The 23463-nt window shown below is 42.6% G+C and overlaps 6 non-coding genes across 6 annotated transcripts; all 6 read right to left on the reverse strand.

Annotated features, from left to right (window-relative positions):
* Positions 1-365: 365 nt before the first annotated feature.
* On the reverse strand, positions 366-447 carry TRNAS-AGA (transfer RNA serine (anticodon AGA)). Its single transcript has one exon. It is a non-coding gene; the product is annotated as a tRNA-Ser (tRNA).
* Positions 448-1946: 1499 nt separating this feature from the next.
* Positions 1947-2018, reverse strand: TRNAH-GUG (transfer RNA histidin (anticodon GUG)). Its single transcript has one exon. It is a non-coding gene; the product is annotated as a tRNA-His (tRNA).
* Positions 2019-4886: 2868 nt separating this feature from the next.
* Positions 4887-4958, reverse strand: TRNAH-GUG (transfer RNA histidin (anticodon GUG)). Its single transcript has one exon. It is a non-coding gene; the product is annotated as a tRNA-His (tRNA).
* Positions 4959-9125: 4167 nt separating this feature from the next.
* Positions 9126-9207, reverse strand: TRNAS-UGA (transfer RNA serine (anticodon UGA)). The gene has a single exon. It is a non-coding gene; the product is annotated as a tRNA-Ser (tRNA).
* A 2858-nt stretch (positions 9208-12065) lies between these two features.
* Positions 12066-12147, reverse strand: TRNAS-AGA (transfer RNA serine (anticodon AGA)). The gene has a single exon. It is a non-coding gene; the product is annotated as a tRNA-Ser (tRNA).
* A 2865-nt stretch (positions 12148-15012) lies between these two features.
* Positions 15013-15094, reverse strand: TRNAS-AGA (transfer RNA serine (anticodon AGA)). Its single transcript has one exon. It is a non-coding gene; the product is annotated as a tRNA-Ser (tRNA).
* Positions 15095-23463: the final 8369 nt, after the last annotated feature.

Here is a 23463-nt window from a genome sequence, read left to right on the forward strand (position 1 = left end):
TACACAGGGAGCAGTTAAGCTTGTTACACGGGGAGAATAGAAAAGAAAATGCAGTTTTATGAAGTGTGTTTGCCTAATCCAGCTAGCACTTTTATTTTATTTCTCTATTTGCTTCTTTTATTGGTAAAGTAAGTTTCAAGTGCATGCACAGGTATGACCGAGAGAGCCAGGGTATAATAATTTGAAGCGTTTGCACCAGCGCTAATGAAGGACGAAAGTTATAGCAAAGATATGAAAGGGGGAGCGATAATAAATATGTAATATGGCAATAGTGACACCAAAATAAGCCACCTATTTATAAAACTGACATGGAAGAAATACTAAAGGTTAACTTCTGAAATTGTAGCCGATGTTAAAAAGATTCTCGTTGTCGGCAGGATTCGAACCTGCGCGGGGAGACCCCAATGGATTTCTAGTCCATCGCCTTAACCACTCGGCCACAACAACTGACTGTAAGGCCTGTGCACATAATCTGTATGCAAGTTTTCAAGGTGTCCCACAGCAAATTCCTGATATTCTGCAACGCACTTTTTAAAAATAATGTTTTTTTCAGCAGGCACATTCTCTCCTAAAAACAAAAATTGCATGCGTATATCTCTAGTTTGGAATACCATAGGCTTGCATGCATACTCTCATGGGTCACTCAAGTTTTTTGGACCCTATTGCACTCTGTTTTCTTGCTGCTTTTAGTATATGGCCCTTATTACAATAGTCTACCATCTTTGAGTATTTGAGGCTCCTTTGTAAGTGCTTTATATTTTTTCCTTGAAGAGCTATATAATAAAGGGGTCCGGGAAAGATTGCATTTATGGAAGATAAAAGAAGGCCCACTTGTCTCACCAAATGCTGTAGAGAAACCTGATGTTTTACTCATGTTATCCTTAGTTCGTTTTTGTTAGACCTTGCATTCTTAAGGTGGTCCCAACCCCACCTTATTGCTTTTCACCTCCGCATTTTGCTGTATCTTTTTGTTGGCCTTAGGAATCTGATCACTTTATCGCTACTAATCAGTGCTGAAGTGCACGTGCTTCTTCCCTAATCATGTGTATAATTGGAGTATACCTGACTGACAGATTTAATTTACTTGAAAGCCCCTTGTAAAGTGGTATACCATATACCCAGGGACTGATTGTGCCGCCCAAAGAAATAGCATTTCAAACCTGTCTCAAGCCTGCTACTGCAGTGCCTGTGCTGCAGTGTACTGCCACTTCGACTTGGCATTTAAAACTACTTGCCAAGCCTTAAACTCCAATTTTATTACATATCAGTAACCCCTAAGGTAGGCCCTAAGTAGTCCTAGGGGCATCATGCTATGTAAGTAAAAGGTAAGACATGTACTGTGGTAGTTTGTATGTCCTAGTAGTATCAAACAGTCTATTACATTTTTCACTACTGTGAGGTCTGCCCCTCTCATAGGTTAGCATTGGGTATTCCCTTATACTTTTTGGGGGGTAATTCCATATCAGAGAGGAGAAGCTTTATTTATTTATTGATAAATCCTATCTACTGGTGAGGCTGGATTTAATCTTACTATTGTATAAATGCCATTTTTAGAGAGTGAGCATTTCTCTGCACTTACTGCTCTATTTGCATGAAAACCTGTCTTCAATTGACGTCTGGATTGGGCTGCGAGACAGCTACATATGTGCATTCCCTGTAGACAGCCACAACACAGGTCACTCAACTGCAACTGCATTCATCTGCATTCTGATTGGCCTGGGGGAGAGCTCCGCTCCCCTTACCGCAAATATGTTCAAGAATGATAATTTATGTCAGTAAGTACAGTATACCTACATCTTATAATCATGTGTGTTTAAATAATTTGTCATTAGATCGTTTAAATATTGAAAAGGATCTGTTTTTAATAGACATTTTACAAAAACAACTGGTACATTTGGGAATTCTGTAAAGGAAAAACCCAACTGCCTTGACATTGCCAACCACAATGCCGTGACTCGGATTCGAACCGAGGTTGCTGCGGCCACAACGCAGAGTACTAACCACTATACGATCACGGCGAGCTACTTGGTCTCAATAACATACAGTGACATGAAGAAATTATAATTCGGAACACTCAGGGCTACTCCTGTGATAGGCTGAATGTGTTCATTGCTTCCTCATTCCTTATACAAAGGCTTTATCTCCTCAGTGGTTGATAGGCTGAAACCGTTTCCTGGCCGCCTGCTTGTGAACTGGCAGGAGTCAAAGATCACACATACACTGGTGGGCCTGTGATGGGACACCAATGAAGAGAAACACACCTGGCGCAGATATTCTATTCTGTTTATTAGACCTGCATCTCCCCTGTACCTCCTCAAGCCATCTGTATATGAAGCAAGACAGAGTTAAGGAAAGGTCCATCTACACTTTTATTGGGAGGATGCTGCCGTGAGCTCCTCCCAGCTAATCACACAAACAGCAGTAAAGCAAGATAACTACACAGTTAGGGGGACTGCATGGTTAGGTTTTTGAGGAATTATTGAAACTGACCTCAGTGACCCATAATCAGAGCTGTGGCTAATGACTGCATGCCTAATTATGATGAAGCAAGCACCATGGCTCGTAGGGGCCCCACACACACTTTTCTTAGCTCATTGAATTAAAGTATAAACTTCTGCCATGTGTGAGTGGTAAAGGCTTGTTAATTTTGTTGCTTTTCAAATTCACGTCTGACAACAAGACGAAGGAACATTGGGGCATCAGACACTTTGGAAAGTAGCCACCAACCGCAGAGAAAGAGAGAAAGAGGGAAAAGACAGTATGAGGTGTGGAGAAAACAGCAGCAGATACAGGGAGCTCAAATGAGATTAATGGCGCCTAAATAGAGCACGTAAAGGAACAGTTACAAATCTAAGAAAAGGGAAAGAAAAGACTAGGAAAAAACACAGAAAGAGCTTGTAGATGAAATTCTCTTCCAGGAACAGCAGGTTAAGAGAAATTACACAGGGAGCAGTTAAGCTTGTAACACGGGGGAGAATAGAAAAGAAAATGCAGTTTTATGAAGTGTGTTTGCCTAATCCAGCTAGCACTTTTATTTTATTTCTCTATTTGCTTCTTTTATTGGTAAAGTAAGTTTCAAGTGCATGCACAGGTATGACCGAGAGAGCCAGGGTATAATAATTTGAAGCGTTTGCACCAGCGCTAATGAAGGACGAGAGTTATAGCAAAGATATGAAAGGGGGAGCGATATTAAATATGTGATATGGCAATAGTGACACCAAAATAAGCCACCTATTTATAAAACTGACATGGAAGAAATACTAAAGGTTAACTTCTGAAATTGTAGCCGATGTTAAAAAGATTCTCGTTGTCGGCAGGATTCGAACCTGCGCGGGGAGATCCCAATGGATTTCAAGTCCATCGCCTTAACCACTCAGCCACAACAACTGACTGTAAGGTGTGTGCACATAATCTGCATGCAAGTTTTGAAGGTGCCCCACTGCAAATTCCTGATATTCTGCAACGCACTTTTTAAAAATAACGTTTTTTTCAGCAGGCACATTCTCTCCTAAAAACATAAATTGCAGGCGTATATCTCTAGTTTGGAATACCATAGGCTTGCATGCATACTCTCATGGGTCACTCAAGTTTTTTGGACCCTATTGCACTCTGTTTTCGTGCTGCTTTTAGTATATGGCCCATATTACAGAAGTCTACCATCTTTGAGTATTTGAGGCTCCTTTGTAAGTGCTTTATATTTTTTCCTTGAAGAGCTATATAATAAAGGGGTCCGGTAAAGATTGCATTTATGGAAGATAAAAGTAGGCCCACTTGTCTCACCAAATGCTGTAGAGAAACCTGATGTTTTACTCATGTTATCCTTAGTTCGTTTTTGTTAGACCTTGCATTCTTAAGGTGGTCCCAACCCCACCTTATTGCTTTTCACCTCCGCATTTTGCTGTATCTTTTTGTTGGCCTTAGGAATCTGATCACTTTATCGCTACTAATCAGTGCTGAAGTGCACGTGCTTCTTCCCTAATCATGTGTATAATTGGAGTATACCTGACTGACAGATTTAATTTACTTGAAAGCCCCTTGTAAAGTGGTATACCATATACCCAGGGACTGATTGTGCCGCCCAAAGAAATAGCATTTCAAACCTGTCTCAAGCCTGCTACTGCAGTGCCTGTGCTGCAGTGTACTGCCACTTCGACTTGGCATTTAAAACTACTTGCCAAGCCTTAAACTCCAATTTTATTACATATCAGTAACCCCTAAGGTAGGCCCTAAGTAGTCCTAGGGGCATCATGCTATGTAAGTAAAAGGTAAGACATGTACTGTGGTAGTTTGTATGTCCTAGTAGTATCAAACAGTCTATTACATTTTTCACTACTGTGAGGTCTGCCCCTCTCATAGGTTAGCATTGGGTATTCCCTTATACTTTTTGGGGGGTAATTCCATATCAGAGAGGAGAAGCTTTGTTTATTTATTGATAAATCCTATCTACTGGTGAGGCTGGATTTAATCTTACTATTGTATAAATGCCATTTTTAGAGAGTGAGCATTTCTCTGCACTTACTGCTCTATTTGCATGAAAACCTGTCTTCAATTGACGTCTGGATTGGGCTGCGAGACAGCTACATATGTGCATTCCCTGTAGACAGCCACAACACAGGTCACTCAACTGCAACTGCATTCATCTGCATTCTGATTGGCCTGGGGGAGAGCTCCGCTCCCCTTACCGCAAATATGTTCAAGAATGATAATTTATGTCAGTAAGTACAGTATACCTACATCTTATAATCATGTGTGTTTAAATAATTTGTCGTTAGATCGTTTAAATATTGAAAAGGATCAGTTTTTAATAGACATTTTACAAAAACAACTGGTACATTTGGGAATTCTGTAAAGGAAAAACCCAACTGCCTTGACATTGCCAACGACAATGCCGTGACTCGGATTCGAACCGAGGTTGCTGCGGCCACAACGCAGAGTACTAACCACTATACGATCACGGCGAGCTACTTGGTCTCAATAACATACAGTGACATGAAGAAATTATAATTCGGAACACTCAGGGCTACTCCTGTGATAGGCTGAATGTGTTCATTGCTTCCTCATTCCTTATACAAAGGCTTTATCTCCTCAGTGGTTGATAGGCTGAAACCGTTTCCTGGCCGCCTGCTTGTGAACTGGCAGGAGTCAAAGATCACACATACACTGGTGGGCCTGTGATGGGACACCAATGCAGAGAAACACACCTGGCGCAGATATTCTATTCTGTTTATTAGACCTGCATCTCCCCTGTACCTCCTCAAGCCATCTGTATGTGAAGCAAGACAGAGTTAAGGAACGGTCCATCTACACTTTTATTGGGAGGATGCTGCCGTGAGCTCCTCCCAGCTAATCACACAAACAGCAGTAAAGCAAGATAACTACACAGTTAGGGGGACTGCATGGTTAGGTTTTTGAGGAATTATTGAAACTGACCTCAGTGACCCATAATCAGAGCTGTGGCTAATGACTGCATGCCTAATTATGATGAAGCAAGCACCATGGCTCGTAGGGGCCCCACACACACTTTTCTTAGCTCATTGAATAAAAGTATAAACTTCTGCCATGTGTGAGTGGTAAAGGCTTGTTAATTTTGTTGCTTTTCAAATTCACGTCTGACAACAAGACGAAGGAACATTGGGGCATCAGACACTTTGGAAAGTAGCCACCAACCGCAGAGAAAGAGAGAAAGAGGGAAAAGACAGTATGAGGTGTGGAGAAAACAGCAGCAGGTACAGGGAGCCCAAATGAGATTAATGGCGCCTAAATAGAGCACGTAAAGGAACAGTTACAAATCTAAGAAAAGGGAAAGAAAAGACTAGGAAAAAACACAGAAAGAGCTTGTAGATGAAATTCTCTTCCAGGAACAGCAGGTTAAGAGAAATTACACAGGGAGCAGTTAAGCTTGTAACACGGGGGAGAATAGAAAAGAAAATGCAGTTTTATGAAGTGTGTTTGCCTAATCCAGCTAGCACTTTTATTTTATTTCTCTATTTGCTTCTTTTATTGGTAAAGTAAGTTTCAAGTGCATGCACAGGTATGACCGAGAGAGCCAGGGTATAATAATTTGAAGCGTTTGCACCAGCGCTAATGAAGGACGAGAGTTATAGCAAAGATATGAAAGGGGGAGCGATAATAAATATGTGATATGGCAATAGTGACACCAAAATAAGCTACCTATTTATAAAACTTACATGGAAGAAATACTAAAGGTTAACTTCTGAAATTGTAGCCGATGTTAAAAAGATTCTCGTTGTCGGCAGGATTCGAACCTGCGCGGGGAGATCCCAATGGATTTCAAGTCCATCGCCTTAACCACTCGGCCACAACAACTGACTGTAAGGTAAGTGCACATAATCTGCATGCAAGTTTTCAAGGTGCCCCACTGCAAATTCCTGATATTCTGCAACGCACTTTTTAAAAATAATGTTTTTTTCAGCAGGCACATTCTCTCCTAAAAACAAAAATTGCAGGCGTATATCTCTAGTTTGGAATACCATAGGCTTGCATGCATACTCTCATGGGTCACTCAAGTTTTTTGGACCCTATTGCACTCTGTTTTCGTGCTGCTTTTAGTATATGGCCCTTATTACAGAAGTCTACCATCTTTGAGTATTTGAGGCTCCTTTGTAAGTGCTTTATATTTTTTCCTTGAAGAGCTATATAATAAAGGGGTCCGGTAAAGATTGCATTTATGGAAGATAAAAGTAGGCCCACTTGTCTTGCCTTGCATTCTTAAGGTGGTCCCAACCCCACCTTATTGCTTTTCACCTCCGCATTTTGCTGTATCTTTTTGTTGGCCTTAGGACTCTGATCACTTTATCGCTACTAATCACTGCTGAAGTGCACGTGCTTCTTCCCTAATCATGTGTATAATTGGAGTATACCTGACTGACAGATTTAATTTACTTGAAAGCCCCTTGTAAAGTGGTATACCATATACCCAGGGACTGATTGTGCCGCCCAAAGATATAGCATTTCAAACCTGTCTCAAGCCTGCTACTGCAGTGCCTGTGCTGCAGTGTACTGCCACTTCGACTTGGCATTTAAAACTACTTGCCAAGCCTTAATCTCCAATTTTATTACATATCAGTAACCCCTAAGGTAGGCCCTAGGTAGTCCTAGGGGCATCATGCTATGTAAGTAAAAGGTAAGACGTGTACTCTGGTAGTTTGTATGTCCTAGTAGTATCAAACAGTCTATTACATTTTTCACTACTGTGAGGTCTGCCCCTCTCATAGGTTAGCATTGGGTATTCCCTTATACTTTTTGGGGGGTAATTCCATATCAGAGAGGAGAAGCTTTATTTATTTATTGATAAATCCTATCTACTGGTGAGGTTGGATTTAATCTTACTATTGTATAAATGCCATTTTTAGAGAGTGAGCATTTCTCTGCACTTACTGCTCTATTTGCATGAAAACCTGTCTTCAATTGACGTCTGGATTGGGCTGCGAGACAGCTACATATGTGCATTCCCTGTAGACAGCCACAACACATGTCACTCAACTGCAACTGCATTCATCTGCATTCTGATTGGCCTGGGGGAGAGCTCCGCTCCCCTTACCGCAAATATGTTCAAGAACGATAATTTATGTCAGTAAGTACAGTATACTTACATCTTATAATCATGTGTGTTTAAATAATTTGTCGTTAGATCGTTTAAATATTGAAAAGGATCTGTTTTTAATAGACATTTTACAAAAACAACTGGTACATTTGGGAATTTTGTAAAGGAAAAACCCAACTGCCGTGACATTGCCAACCACAATGACGTGACTCGGATTCGAACCGAGGTTGCTGCGGCCACAACGCTGAGTACTAACCACTATACGATCACGGCGAGCTACTTGGGCTCAATAACGTACAGTGACATGAAGAAATTATAATTCGGAACACTCAGGGCTACTCCTGTGATAGGCTGAATGTGTTCATAGCTTCCTCATTCCTTATACAAAGGCTTTCTCTCCTCAGTGGTTGATAGGCTGAAACCGTTTCCTGGCCGCCTGCTTGTGAACTGGCAGGAGTCAAAGATCACACATACACTGGTGGGCCTGTGATGGGACACCAATGCAGAGAAACACACCTGGCGCAGATATTCTATTCTGTTTATTAGACCTGCATCTCCCCTGTACCTCCTCAAGCCATCTGTATGTGAAGCAAGAAAGAGTTAAGGAACGTTTCATCTACACTTTTATTGGGAGGATGCTGCCGTGAGCTCCTCCCAGCTAATCACACAAACAGCAGTAAAGCAAGATAACTACACAGTTAGGGGGGACTGCATGGTTAGGTTTTTGAGGAATTATTGAAACTGACCTCAGTGACCCATAATCAGAGCTGTGGCTAATGACTGCATGCCTAATTATGATGAAGCAAGCACCATGGCTCGTAGGGGCCCCACAACACACTTTTCTTAGCTCATTGAATTAAAGTATAAACTTCTGCCATGTGTGAGTGGTAAAGGCTTGTTAATTTTGTTGCTTTTCAAATTCACGTCTGACAACAAGACAAAGGAATATTGGGGCATCAGACGCTTTGGAAAGTAGCCACCAACCGCAGAGAAAGAGAGAAAGAGGAAAAAGGCAGTATGAGGTGTGGAGAAAACAGCAGCAGGTACAAGGAGCTCAAATGAGATTAATGGCGCCTAAATAGAGCACGTAAAGGAACAGTTACAAATCTAAGAAAAGGGAAAGAAAAGACTAGGAAAAAACACAGAAAGAGCTTGTAGATGAAATTCTCTTCCAGGACAGCAGGTTAAGAGAAATTACACAGGGAGCAGTTAAGCTTGTAACACGGGGGAGAATAGAAAAGAAAATGCAGTTTTATGAAGTGTGTTTGCCTAATCCAGCTAGCACTTTTATTTTATTTCTCTATTTGCTTCTTTTATTGGTAAAGTAAGTTTCAAGTGCATGCACAGGTATGACCGAGAGAGCCAGGGTATAATAATTTGAAGCGTTTGCACCAGCGCTAATGAAGGACGAGAGTTATAGCAAAGATATGAAAGGGGGAGCGATAATAAATATGTGATATGGCAATAGTGACACCAAAATAAGCCACCTATTTATAAAACTGACATGGAAGAAATACTAAAGGTTAACTTCTGAAATTGTAGCCGATGTTAAAAAGATTCTCGTTGTCGGCAGGATTCGAACCTGCGCGGGGAGACCCCAATGGATTTCAAGTCCATCGCCTTAACCACTCGGCCACAACAACTGACTGTAAGGTATGTGCACATAATCTGCATGCAAGTTTTCAAGGTGCCCCACTGCAAATTCCTGATATTCTGCAACGCACTTTTTAAAAATAATGTTTTTTTCAGCAGGCACATTCTCTCCTAAAAACAAAAATTGCAGGCGTATATCTCTAGTTTGGAATACCATAGGCTTGCATGCATACTCTCATGGGTAACTCAAGTTTTTTGGACCCTATTGCACTCTGTTTTCGTGCTGCTTTTAGTATATGGCCCATATTACAGAAGTCTACCATCTTTGAGTATTTGAGGCTCCTTTGTAAGTGCTTTATATTTTTTCCTTGAAGAGCTATATAATAAAGGGGTCCGGTAAAGATTGCATTTATGGAAGATAAAAGTAGGCCCACTTGTCTCACCAAATGCTGTAGAGAAACCTGATGTTTTACTCATGTTATCCTTAGTTCGTTTTTGTTAGACCTTGCATTCTTAAGGTGGTCCCAACCCCACCTTATTGCTTTTCACCTCCGCATTTTGCTGTATCTTTTTGTTGGCCTTAGGACTCTGATCACTTTATCGCTACTAATCAGTGCTGAAGTGCACGTGCTTCTTCCCTAATCATGTGTATAATTGGAGTATACCTGACTGACAGATTTAATGTACTTGAAAGCCCCTTGTAAAGTGGTATACCATATACCCAGGGACTGATTGTGCCGCCCAAAGAAATAGCATTTCAAACCTGTCTCAAGCCTGCTACTGCAGTGCCTGTGCTGCAGTGTACTGCCACTTCGACTTGGCATTTAAAACTACTTGCCAAGCCTTAAACTCCAATTTTATTACATATCAGTAACCCCTAAGGTAGGCCCTAGGTAGTCCTAGGGGCATCATGCTATGTAGGTAAAAGGTAAGACATGTACTGTGGTAGTTTGTATGTCCTAGTAGTATCAAACAGTCTATTACATTTTTCACTACTGTGAGGTCTGCCCCTCTCATAGGTTAGCATTGGGTATTCCCTTATACTTTTTGGGGGGTAATTCCATATCAGAGAGGAGAAGCTTTATTTATTTATTGATAAATCCTATCTACTGGTGAGGTTGGATTTCATCTTACTATTGTATAAATGCCATTTTTAGAGAGTGAGCATTTCTATGCACTTACTGCTCTATTTGCATGAAAACCTGTCTTCAATTGACGTCTGGATTGGGCTGCGAGACAGCTACATATGTGCATTCCCTGTAGACAGCCACAGCACAGGTCACTCAACTGCAACTGCATTCATCTGCATTCTGATTGGCCTGGGGGAGAGCTCCGCTCCCCTTACCGCAAATATGTTCAAGAACGATAATTTATGTCAGTAAGTACAGTATACCTACATCTTATAATCATGTGTGTTTAAATAATTTGTCGTTAGATCGTTTAAATATTGAAAAGGATCTGTTTTTATTAGACATTTTACAAAAACAACTGGTACATTTGGGAATTCTGTAAAGGAAAAACCCAACTGCCGTGACATTGCCAAACACAATGCCATGACTCGGATTCGAACCGAGATTGCTGCGGCCACAACGCAGAGTACTAACCACTATACGATCACAGCGAGCTACTTGGGCTCAATAACGTACAGTGACATGAAGAAATTATAATTCGGAACACTCAGGGCTACTCCTGTGATAGGCTGAATGTGTTCATTGCTTCCTCATTCCTTATACAAAGGCTTTATCTCCTCAGTGGTTGATAGGCTGAAACCGTTTCCTGGCCGCCTGCTTGTGAACTGGCAGGAGTCAAAGATCACACATACACTGGTGGGCCTGTGATGGGACACCAATGCAGAGAAACACACCTGGCGCAGATATTCTATTCTGTTTATTAGACCTGCATCTCCCCTGTACCTCCTCAAGCCATCTGTATGTGAAGCAAGAAAGAGTTAAGGAACGGTCCATCTACACCTTTATTGGGAGGATGCTGCCGTGAGCTCCTCCCAGCTAATCACACAAACAGCAGTAAAGCAAGATAACTACACAGTTAGGGGGGACTGCATGGTTAGGTTTTTGAGGAATTATTGAAACTGACCCCAGTGACCCATAATCAGAGCTGTGGCTAATGACTGCATGCCTAATTATGATGAAGCAAGCACCATGGCTCGTAGGGGCGCCACACACACTTTTCTTAGCTCATTGAATTAAAGTATAAACTTCTGCCATGTGTGAATGGTAAAGGCTTGTTAATTTTGTTGCTTTTCAAATTCACGTCTGACAACAAGACGAAGGAACATTGGGGTATCAGACGCTTTGGAAAGTAGCCACCAACCGCAGAGAAAGAGAGAAAGAGGGAAAAGACAGTATGAGGTGTGGAGAAAACAGCAGCAGGTACAAGGAGCTCAAATGAGATTAATGGCGCCTAAATAGAGCACGTAAAGGAACAGTTACAAATCTAAGAAAAGGGAAAGAAAAGACTAGGAAAAAACACAGAAAGAGCTTGTAGATGAAATTCTCTTCCAGGAACAGCAGGTTAAGAGAAATTACACAGGGAGCAGTTAAGCTTGTTACACGGGGAGAATAGAAAAGAAAATGCAGTTTTATGAAGTGTGTTTGCCTAATCCAGCTAGCACTTTTATTTTATTTCTCTATTTGCTTCTTTTATTGGTAAAGTAAGTTTCAAGTGCATGCACAGGTATGACCGAGAGAGCCAGGGTATAATAATTTGAAGCGTTTGCACCAGCGCTAATGAAGGACGAAAGTTATAGCAAAGATATGAAAGGGGGAGCGATAATAAATATGTAATATGGCAATAGTGACACCAAAATAAGCCACCTATTTATAAAACTGACATGGAAGAAATACTAAAGGTTAACTTCTGAAATTGTAGCCGATGTTAAAAAGATTCTTGTTGTCGGCAGGATTCGAACCTGCGCGGGGAGACCCCAATGGATTTCTAGTCCATCGCCTTAACCACTCGGCCACAACAACTGACTGTAAGGCGTGTGCACATAATCTGTATGCAAGTTTTCAAGGTGTCCCACAGCAAATTCCTGATATTCTGCAACGCACTTTTTAAAAATAATGTTTTTTTCAGCATGCACATTCTCTCCTAAAAACAAAAATTGCATGCGTATATCTCTAGTTTGGAATACCATAGGCTTGCATGCATACTCTCATGGGTCACTCAAGTATTTTGGACCCTATTGCACTCTGTTTTCTTGCTGCTTTTAGTATATGGCCCTTATTACAGAAGTCTACCATCTTTGAGTATTTGAGGCTCCTTTGTAAGTGCTTTATATTTTTTCCTTGAAGAGCTATATAATAAAGGGGTCCGGGAAAGATTGCATTTATGGAAGATAAAAGAAGGCCCACTTGTCTCACCAAATGCTGTAGAGAAACCTGATGTTTTACTCATGTTATCCTTAGTTCGTTTTTGTTAGACCTTGCATTCTTAAGGTGGTCCCAACCCCACCTTATTGCTTTTCACCTCCGCATTTTGCTGTATCTTTTTGTTGGCCTTAGGAATCTGATCACTTTATCGCTACTAATCAGTGCTGAAGTGCACGTGCTTCTTCCCTAATCATGTGTATAATTGGAGTATACCTGACTGACAGATTTAATTTACTTGAAAGCCCCTTGTAAAGTGGTATACCATATACCCAGGGACTGATTGTGCCGCCCAAAGAAATAGCATTTCAAACCTGTCTCAAGCCTGCTACTGCAGTGCCTGTGCTGCAGTGTACTGCCACTTCGACTTGGCATTTAAAACTACTTGCCAAGCCTTAAACTCCAATTTTATTACATATCAGTAACCCCTAAGGTAGGCCCTAGGTAGTCCTAGAGCATCATGCTATGTAAGTAAAAGGTAAGACATGTACTGTGGTAGTTTGTATGTCCTAGTAGTATCAAACAGTCTATTACATGTTTCAATACTGTGAGGTCTGCCCCTCTCATAGGTTAGCATTGGGTATTCCCTTATACTTTTTGGGGGGTAATTCCATATCAGAGAGGAGAAGCTTTATTTATTTATTGATAAATCCTATCTACTGGTGAGGTTGGATTTCATCTTACTATTGTATAAATGCCATTTTTAGAGAGTGAGCATTTCTATGCATTTACTGCTCTATTTGCATGAAAACCTGTCTTCAATTGACGTCTGGATTGGGCTGCGAGACAGCTACATATGTGCATTCCCTGTAGACAGCCACAGCACAGGTCACTCAACTGCAACTGCATTCATCTGCATTCTGATTGGCCTGGGGGAGAGCTCCGCTCCCCTTACCGCAAAAATGTTCAAGAACGATAATTTATGTCAGTAAGTACAGTATACCTACATCTTATAATCATGTGTGTTTAAATAATTTGTCGTTAGATCGTTTAAATATTGAAAAGTATCTGTTTTTATTAGACATTTTACAAAAACAACTGGTACATTTGGGAATTCTGTAAAGGAAAAACCCAACTGCCGTGACATTGCCAACCACAATGCCATGACTCAGATTCGAACTGAGATTGCTGCGGCCACAACGCAGAGTACTAACCACTATACGATCACAGCGAGCTACTTGGGCTCAATAATGTACAGTGACATGAAGAAATTATAATTCGGAACACTCAGGGCTACTCCTGTGATAGGCTGAATGTGTTCATTGCTTCCTCATTCCTTATACAAAGGCTTTATCTCCTCAGTGGTTGATAGGCTGAAACCGTTTCCTGGCCGCCTGCTTGTGAACTGGCAGGAGTCAAAGATCACACATACACTGGTGGGCCTGTGATGGGACACCAATGCAGAGAAACACACCTGGCGCAGATATTCTATTCTGTTTATTAGACCTGCATCTCCCCTGTACCTCCTCAAGCCATCTGTATGTGAAGCAAGAAAGAGTTAAGGAACGGTCCATCTACACCTTTATTGGGAGGATGCTGCCGTGAGCTCCTCCCAGCTAATCACACAAACAGCAGTAAAGCAAGATAACTACACAGTTAGGGGGGACTGCATGGTTAGGTTTTTGAGGAATTATTGAAACTGACCCCAGTGACCCATAATCAGAGCTGTGGCTAATGACTGCATGCCTAATTATGATGAAGCAAGCACCATGGCTCGTAGGGGCGCCACACACACTTTTCTTAGCTCATTGAATTAAAGTATAAACTTCTGCCATGTGTGAATGGTAAAGGCTTGTTAATTTTGTTGCTTTTCAAATTCACGTCTGACAACAAGACGAAGGAACATTGGGGTATCAGACGCTTTGGAAAGTAGCCACCAACCGCAGAGAAAGAGAGAAAGAGAGAAAGAGGGAAAAGACAGTATGAGGTGTGGAGAAAACAGCAGCAGGTACAAGGAGCTCAAATGAGATTAATGGCGCCTAAATAGAGCACGTAAAGGAACAGTTACAAATCTAAGAAAAGGGAAAGAAAAGACTAGGAAAAAACACAGAAAGAGCTTGTAGATGAAATTCTCTTCCAGGAACAGCAGGTTAAGAGAAATTACACAGGGAGCAGTTAAGCTTGTAACACGGGGAGAATAGAAAAGAAAATGCAGTTTTATGAAGTGTGTTTGCCTAATCCAGCTAGCACTTTTATTTTATTTCTCTATTTGCTTCTTTTATTGGTAAAGTAAGTTTCAAGTGCATGCACAGGTATGACCGAGAGAGCCAAGGTATAATAATTTGAAGCGTTTGCACCAGCGCTAATGAAGGACGAAAGTTATAGCAAAGATATGAAAGGGGGAGCGATAATAAAAATGTGATATGGCAATAGTGACACCAAAATAAGCCACCTATTTATAAAACTGACATGGAAGAAATACTAAAGGTTAACTTCTGAAATTGTAGCCGATGTTAAAAAGATTCTCGTTGTCGGCAGGATTCAAACCTGCGCGGGGAGACCCCAATGGATTTCTAGTCCATCGCCTTAACCACTCGGCCACAACAACTGACTGTAAGCCGTGTGCACATAATCTGTATGCAAGTTTTCAAGGTGTCCCACAGCAAATTCCTGATATTCTGCAACGCACTTTTTAAAAATAATGTTTTTTTCAGCAGGCACATTCTCTCCTAAAAACAAAAATTGCATGCGTATATCTCTAGTTTGGAATACCATATGATTGCTTGCATACTCTCATGGGTCACTCAAGTTTTTTGGACCCTATTGCACTCTGTTTTCTTGCTGCTTTTAGTATATGGCCCTTATTACAGAAGTCTACCATCTTTGAGTATTTGAGGCTCCTTTGTAAGTGCTTTATATTTTTTCCTTGAAGAGCTATATAATAAAGGGGTCCGGGAAAGATTGCATTTATGGAAGATAAAAGAAGGCCCACTTGTCTCACCAAATGCTGTAGAGAAACCTGATGTTTTACTCATGTTATCCTTAGTTCGTTTTTGTTAGACCTTGCATTCTTAAGGTGGTCCCAACCCCACCTTATTGCTTTTCACCTCCGCATTTTGCTGTATCTTTTTGTTGGCCTTAGGACTCTGATCACTTTATCGCTACTAATCAGTGCTGAAGTGCACGTGCTTCTTCCCTAATCATGTGTATAATTGGAGTATACCTGACTGACAGATTTAATTTACTTGAAAGCCCCTTGTAAAGTGGTATACCATATACCCAGGGACTGATTGTGCCGCCCAAAGAAATAGCATTTCAAACCTGTCTCAAGCCTGCTACTGCAGTGCCTGTGCTGCAGTGTACTGCCACTTCGACTTGGCATTTAAAACTACTTGCCAAGCCTTAAACTCCAATTTTATTACATATCAGTAACCCCTAAGGTAGGCCCTAAGTAGTCCTAGGGGCATCATGCTATGTAAGTAAAAGGTAAGACATGTACTGTGGTAGTTTGTATGTCCTAGTAGTATCAAACAGTCTATTACATTTTTCACTACTGTGAGGTCTGCCCCTCTCATAGGTTAGCATTGGGTATTCCCTTATACTTTTGGGGGGGTAATTCCATATCAGAGAGGAGAAGCTTTATTTATTTATTGATAAATCCTATCTACTGGTGAGGCTGGATTTAATCTTACTATTGTATAAATGCCATTTTTAGAGAGTGAGCATTTCTCTGCACTTACTGCTCTATTTGCATGGAAACCTGTCTTCAATTGACGTCTGGATTGGGCTGCGAGACAGCTACATATGTGCATTCCCTGTAGACAGCCACAACACAGGTCACTCAACTGCAACTGCATTCATCTGCATTCTGATTGGCCTGGGGGAGAGCTCTGCTCCCCTTACCGCAAATATGTTCAAGAATGATAATTTATGTCAGTAAGTACAGTATACCTACATCTTATAATCATGTGTGTTTAAATAATTTGTCGTTAGATCGTTTAAATATTGAAAAGGATCTGTTTTTAATAGACATTTTACAAAAACAACTGGTACATTTGGGAATTCTGTAAAGGAAAAACCCAACTGCCTTGACATTGCCAACCACAATGCCGTGACTCGGATTCGAACCGAGGTTGCTGCGGCCACAACGCAGAGTACTAACCTCTATACGATCACGGCGAGCTACTTGGTCTCAATAACATACAGTGACATGAAGAAATTATAATTCGGAACACTCAGGGCTACTCCTGTGATAGGCTGAATGTGTTCATTGCTTCCTCATTCCTTATACAAAGGCTTTATCTCCTCAGTGGTTGATAGGCTGAAACCGTTTCCTGGCCGCCTGCTTGTGAACTGGCAGGAGTCAAAGATCACACATACACTGGTGGGCCTGTGATGGGACACCAATGCAGAGAAACACACCTGGCGCAGATATTCTATTCTGTTTATTAGACCTGCATCTCCCCTGTACCTCCTCAAGCCATCTGTATGTGAAGCAAGACAGAGTTAAGGAACGGTCCATCTACACTTTTATTGGGAGGATGCTGCCGTGAGCTCCTCAAAGCTAATCACACAAACAGCAGTAAAGCAAGATAACTACACAGTTAGGGGGACTGCATGGTTAGGTTTTTGAGGAATTATTGAAACTGACCTCAGTGACCCATAATCAGAGCTGTGGCTAATGACTGCATGCCTAATTATGATGAAGCAAGCACCATGGCTCGTAGGGGCCCCACACACACTTTTCTTAGCTCATTGAATTAAAGTATAAACTTCTGCCATGTGTGAGTGGTAAAGGCTTGTTAATTTTGTTGCTTTTCAAATTCACGTCTGACAACAAGACGAAGGAACATTGGGGCATCAGACACTTTGGAAAGTAGCCACCAACCGCAGAGAAAGAGAGAAAGAGGGAAAAGACAGTATGAGGTGTGGAGAAAACAGCAGCAGATACAGGGAGCTCAAATGAGATTAATGGCGCCTAAATAGAGCACGTAAAGGAACAGTTACAAATCTAAGAAAAGGGAAAGAAAAGACTAGGAAAAAACACAGAAAGAGCTTGTAGATGAAATTCTCTTCCAGGAACAGCAGGTTAAGAGAAATTACACAGGGAGCAGTTAAGCTTGTAACACGGGGGAGAATAGAAAAGAAAATGCAGTTTTATGAAGTGTGTTTGCCTAATCCAGCTAGCACTTTTATTTTATTTCTCTATTTGCTTCTTTTATTGGTAAAGTAAGTTTCAAGTGCATGCACAGGTATGACCGAGAGAGCCAGGGTATAATAATTTGAAGCGTTTGCACCAGCGCTAATGAAGGACGAGAGTTATAGCAAAGATATGAAAGGGGGAGCGATATTAAATATGTGATATGGCAATAGTGACACCAAAATAAGCCACCTATTTATAAAACTGACATGGAAGAAATACTAAAGGTTAACTTCTGAAATTGTAGCCGATGTTAAAAAGATTCTCGTTGTCGGCAGGATTCGAACCTGCGCGGGGAGATCCCAATGGATTTCAAGTCCATCGCCTTAACCACTCGGCCACAACAACTGACTGTAAGGTGTGTGCACATAATCTGCATGCAAGTTTTCAAGGTGCCCCACTGCAAATTCCTGATATTCTGCAACGCACTTTTTAAAAATAACGTTTTTTTCAGCAGGCACATTCTCTCCTAAAAACAAAAATTGCAGGCGTATATCTCTAGTTTGGAATACCATAGGCTTGCATGCATACTCTCATGGGTCACTCAAGTTTTTTGGACCCTATTGCACTCTGTTTTCGTGCTGCTTTTAGTATATGGCCCATATTACAGAAGTCTACCATCTTTGAGTATTTGAGGCTCCTTTGTAAGTGCTTTATATTTTTTCCTTGAAGAGCTATATAATAAAGGGGTCCGGTAAAGATTGCATTTATGGAAGATAAAAGTAGGCCCACTTGTCTCACCAAATGCTGTAGAGAAACCTGATGTTTTACTCATGTTATCCTTAGTTCGTTTTTGTTAGACCTTGCATTCTTAAGGTGGTCCCAACCCCACCTTATTGCTTTTCACCTCCGCATTTTGCTGTATCTTTTTGTTGGCCTTAGGACTCTGATCACTTTATCGCTACTAATCACTGCTGAAGTGCACGTGCTTCTTCCCCAATCATGTGTATAATTGGAGTATACCTGACTGACAGATTTAATTTACTTGAAAGCCCCTTGTAAAGTGGTATACCATATACCCAGGGACTGATTGTGCCGCCCAAAGAAATAGCATTTCAAACCTGTCTCAAGCCTGCTACTGCAGTGCCTGTGCTGCAGTGTACTGCCACTTCGACTTGGCATTTAAAACTACTTGCCAAGCCTTAAACTCCAATTTTATTACATATCAGTAACCCCTAAGGTAGGCCCTAGGTAGTCCTAGGGGCATCATGCTATGTAAGTAAAAGGTAAGACATGTACTGTGGTAGTTTGTATGTCCTAGTAGTATCAAACAGTCTATTACATTTTTCACTACTGTGAGGTCTGCCCCTCTCATAGGTTAGCATTGGGTATTCCCTTATACTTTTTGGGGGGTAATTCCATATCAGAGAGGAGAAGCTTTATTTATTTATTGATAAATCCTATCTACTGGTGAGGTTAGATTTAATCTTACTATTGTATAAATGCAATTTTTAGAGAGTGAGCATTTCTCTGCACTTACTGCTCTATTTGCATGAAAACCTGTCTTCAATTGACGTCTGGATTGGGCTGCGAGACAGCTACATATGTGAATTCCCTGTAAACAGCCACAACACAGGTCACTCAACTGCAACTGCATTCATCTGCATTCTGATTGGCCTGGGGGAGAGCTCCGCTCCCCTTACGGCAAATATGTTCAAGAATGATAATTTATGTCAGTAAGTACAGTATACCTACATCTTATAATCATGTGTGTTTAAATAATTTGTCGTTAGATCGTTTAAATATTGAAAAGGATCTGTTTTTAATAGACATTTTACAAAAACAACTGGTACATATGGGAATTCTGTAAAGGAAAAACCCAACTGCCGTGACATTGCCAACCACAATGCTGTGACTCGGATTCGAACCGAGGTTGCTGCGGCCCCAACGTAGAGTACTAACCACTATACGATCACGGCGAGCTACTTGGGCTCAATAACGTACAGTGACATGAAGAAATTATAATTCGGAACACTCAGGGCTACTCCTGTGATAGGCTGAATGTGTTCATTGCTTCCTCATTCCTTATACAAAGGCTTTATCTCCTCAGTGGTTGATAGGCTGAAACCGTTTCCTGGCCGCCTGCTTGTGAACTGGCAGGAGTCAAAGATCACACATACACTGGTGGGCCTGTGATGGGACACCAATGCAGAGAAACACACCGGGCACAGATATTCTATTCTGTTTATTAGACCTGCATCTCCCCTGTACCTCCTCAAGCCATCTGTATGTGAAGCAAGAAAGAGTTAAGGAACGGTCCATCTACACTTTTATTGGGAGGATGCTGCCGTGAGCTCCTCCCAGCTAATCACACAAACAGCAGTAAAGCAAGATAACTACACAGTTAGGGGGGACTGCATGGTTACGTTTTTGAGGAATTATTGAAACTGACCTCAGTGACCCTCAGTTGGTTTTGGTGCCGTCGAACTCAAGTTCGACGGCACCAAAACCAACTCCCCATCCACCAACACCAAACAGAGACCTGACACCAACCACCTAAAATGCATCTTGCTCAACACCCGCTCGGTCCACAGACACGCCATCGACCTCTGGAATCTACTAGACACCATCTCACCGGACGTCGCCTTCCTAACTGAAACATGGATGAATGCCTCTTCAGCCCCAGACATCACCGTTGCCATCCCGGAAGGATACAAGATCATCCATAAGGACCGCATCAAGCAAACAGGAGGAGGCATCGCTATCGTCCATAAGAACTCCATCCGCATCTCAACCAGCTCAGACGTCAACCTTGCCAGCGCCGAACACCTCCACTTCCAGATCCACACCGACCCCAAGACCACACTCAGTGGCACCCTCCTCTACCGGCCCCAGGACCCCGTGCACAATTCAGTGACGACATCATTGACTTTATCACCCCACACGCCCTCCCCTCCGAGGACTACATTTTATTGGGAGACCTCAATTTCCACCTGGAAAAGAGCAACGACAGCAACGCCACCACCCTTCTGGACAATGTCGCCAACCTCGGACTCAAACAACTTGTCACTATCCCCACCCACATTGCAGGTCACACACTCGACCCTATCTTCACCTCAAGCAAACATGTCTCATTCAGTCACACCACAGCTCTTCATTGGACGGACCACAGCTGCGTTCACTTTATCTACAATAAGACCACAATCCACAACCATCCTCAACCCACCCTGCGAAGAAATTGGAACAAAATCACCATCGACCAGATCTCCTCATCGCTTCTTCTAAACCCCCGCCCACTCCTCAAACCCCGACCAAGCAGCCATTAACCTCACCCAATGGCTATCCAACAGAGCCGACATCCTGGTACAACGATGATCTTAAGAAATCGAAGAAACTCTGTCGCTCCCTCGAGAAGGCCTGGAAAAAAGACCCAAACACCATCACCAGGGACGCCTTCAAAAACGCCACCCGCATACACCACCAACTAATCCGGTCTGCCAAGAAAGCCGCATTCAAAGACCGACTAGACAACAACGCCAACAACAGGAAGGAATTATTCAACATCGTCAAAGAATTTACCAACCCATCAGCCAACTCCAACGACATCACCGCCTCCCAAGCCCTCTGCGACTCCCTAGCTTCCTTCTTCTTCCACAACAAAATCGCAGACATCCACAACAGCTTCGACAACCGACCTGGAGACCAACCCAACCAACCTTCGGCAGGACCTTCACCCCCCTTGAACATCCTTAACGAATGGAACCCAATCTCCACTGAGGACGAAATCCACCTGATGAACTCCATCCACTCAGGATCCCCAACTGACCCATGCCCTCACCACATCTTCAACAAAGCAGACTCCTTCATAGCACCACACCTCCGAGATGTCATCAACTGCTCCCTCAACTCCGCCACCTTCCCGGAAAGCTGGAAACACGCAGAACTCAGCGCCCTTCTGAAAAAACCCACAGCTGACCCCACCGAACTCAAAAACTACCACCCCATCTCGCTCCTTCCATTCCCGGACAAAGTCATCGAGAAAGCTGTCAACAACCAGCTCGCCACCTTCCTCGAAACCAACAAATCCCTCGACTCCTCACAGTCTGGCTTTCGAGCCGAACACAGCACTGAGACCGCACTTATCGCAGCAACAGACGACATTTGAACTCTACTGGACAACCGAGACACAGTCGCCCTCATCCTCCTCGACCTCTCCACTGCCTTCGACACAGTCTGTCATAGCACCCTTCTACAGCGCCTCAGAAACATCGGAATCCAAGGAAAAGCACTGGAATGGATCACCTCGTTCCTCATCGGAAGAACTCAGAGAGTCCGCCTCCCACCATTCAAATCAGAGGCCTCTGAAGTCATCTGCGGCGTGCCACAAGGATCGTCACTCAGCCCCACCCTCTTTAACGTATACATGAGCCCCCTTGCGGCCATCGCTCGCCAACACAATCTCAACATCATCTCCTACGCTGACGACACTCACCAAAGACCCTAACACCGCCAAAACCAACTTACACGAAGGAATGAAAGAAGTAGCCGAGTGGATGAAGCACAGCCGTCTGAAACTGAACTCAGACAAAACAGAAGTCCTCATCTTAGGCACCTCCCCCTCCGCCTGGGATGACTCTTGGTGGCCAGAGGCCCTTGGAAAAGCACCCATCCCGACGGACCACGCACGGAACCTGGGCGTCATCCTGGACTCCTCAATCTCGATGACCAGACAAGTCAACGCCGTTTCATCATCTTGCTTCAACATTCTTCGCATGCTCAAAAAAACATTTCGCTGGATCCCCACAGAAACTAGAAAAACGGTCACCCACGCACTGGTCACAAGCCGCCTGGACTACGGAAACACCCTATACGCCGGTACCACCGCAAAACTCCAGAAAAAACTCCAACGCATCCAGAACGCTTCAGCGAGGCTCATACTAGACATCCCGCGTAAAGAACACATCTCTGGTCACCTGAAAAACCTCCACTGGCTCCCCATAAATAAGAGGATTACTTTCCGCCTCCTAACCCACGCACACAAAGCACTTTACGAACTTGGACCCGAATGCCTCAACACACGATTGTCCTTCTACACCCCCTCCAGTCAGCTATGATCCTCCAACCAATCCCTTGCCACTGTACCTCGCATCAACAAAACCACCATGGGAGGTAGATCCTTCTCCTACCTGGCAGCTAAAACTTGGAACTCTCTTCCCGCTCACCTTCACCTTACTCAGAACCACCTAGCATTCAGAAAGCAACTTAAAACTTGGATATTCGACATATAATTCCCCACCCTTCCTCAAGCGCCTTGAGACCCTATGGGTATGTAGCGCGCTATATAAATCTCTTGACTTGACTTGACTTGACTTGACATAATCAGAGCTGTGGCTAATGACTGCATGCCTAATTATGATGAAGCAAGCACCATGGCTCGTAGGGGCCCTACAACACACTTTTCTTAGCTCGTTGAATTAAAGTATAAACTTCTGCCATGTGTGAGTGGTAAAGGCTTGTTAATTTTGTTGCTTTTCAAATTCACGTCTGACAACAAGACGAAGGAACATTGGGGCATCAGAGGCTTTGGAAAGTAGCCACCAACCGCAGAGAAAGAGAGAAAGAGGGAAAAGACAGTATGAGGTGTGGAGAAAACAGCAGCAGGTACAAGGAGCTCAAATGAGATTAATGGCGCCTAAATAGAGCACGTAAAGGAACAGTTACAAATCTAAGAAAAGGGAAAGAAAAGACTAGGAAAAAACACAGAAAGAGCTTGTAGATGAAATTCTCTTCCAGGAACAGCAGGTTAAGAGAAATTACACAGGGAGCAGTTAAGCTTG

Source organism: Lissotriton vulgaris, chromosome 1_1 (genome assembly GCF_964263255.1).
Source record: "Lissotriton vulgaris chromosome 1_1, aLisVul1.2, whole genome shotgun sequence".
Classification (NCBI taxonomy): domain Eukaryota; kingdom Metazoa; phylum Chordata; class Amphibia; order Caudata; family Salamandridae; genus Lissotriton; species Lissotriton vulgaris.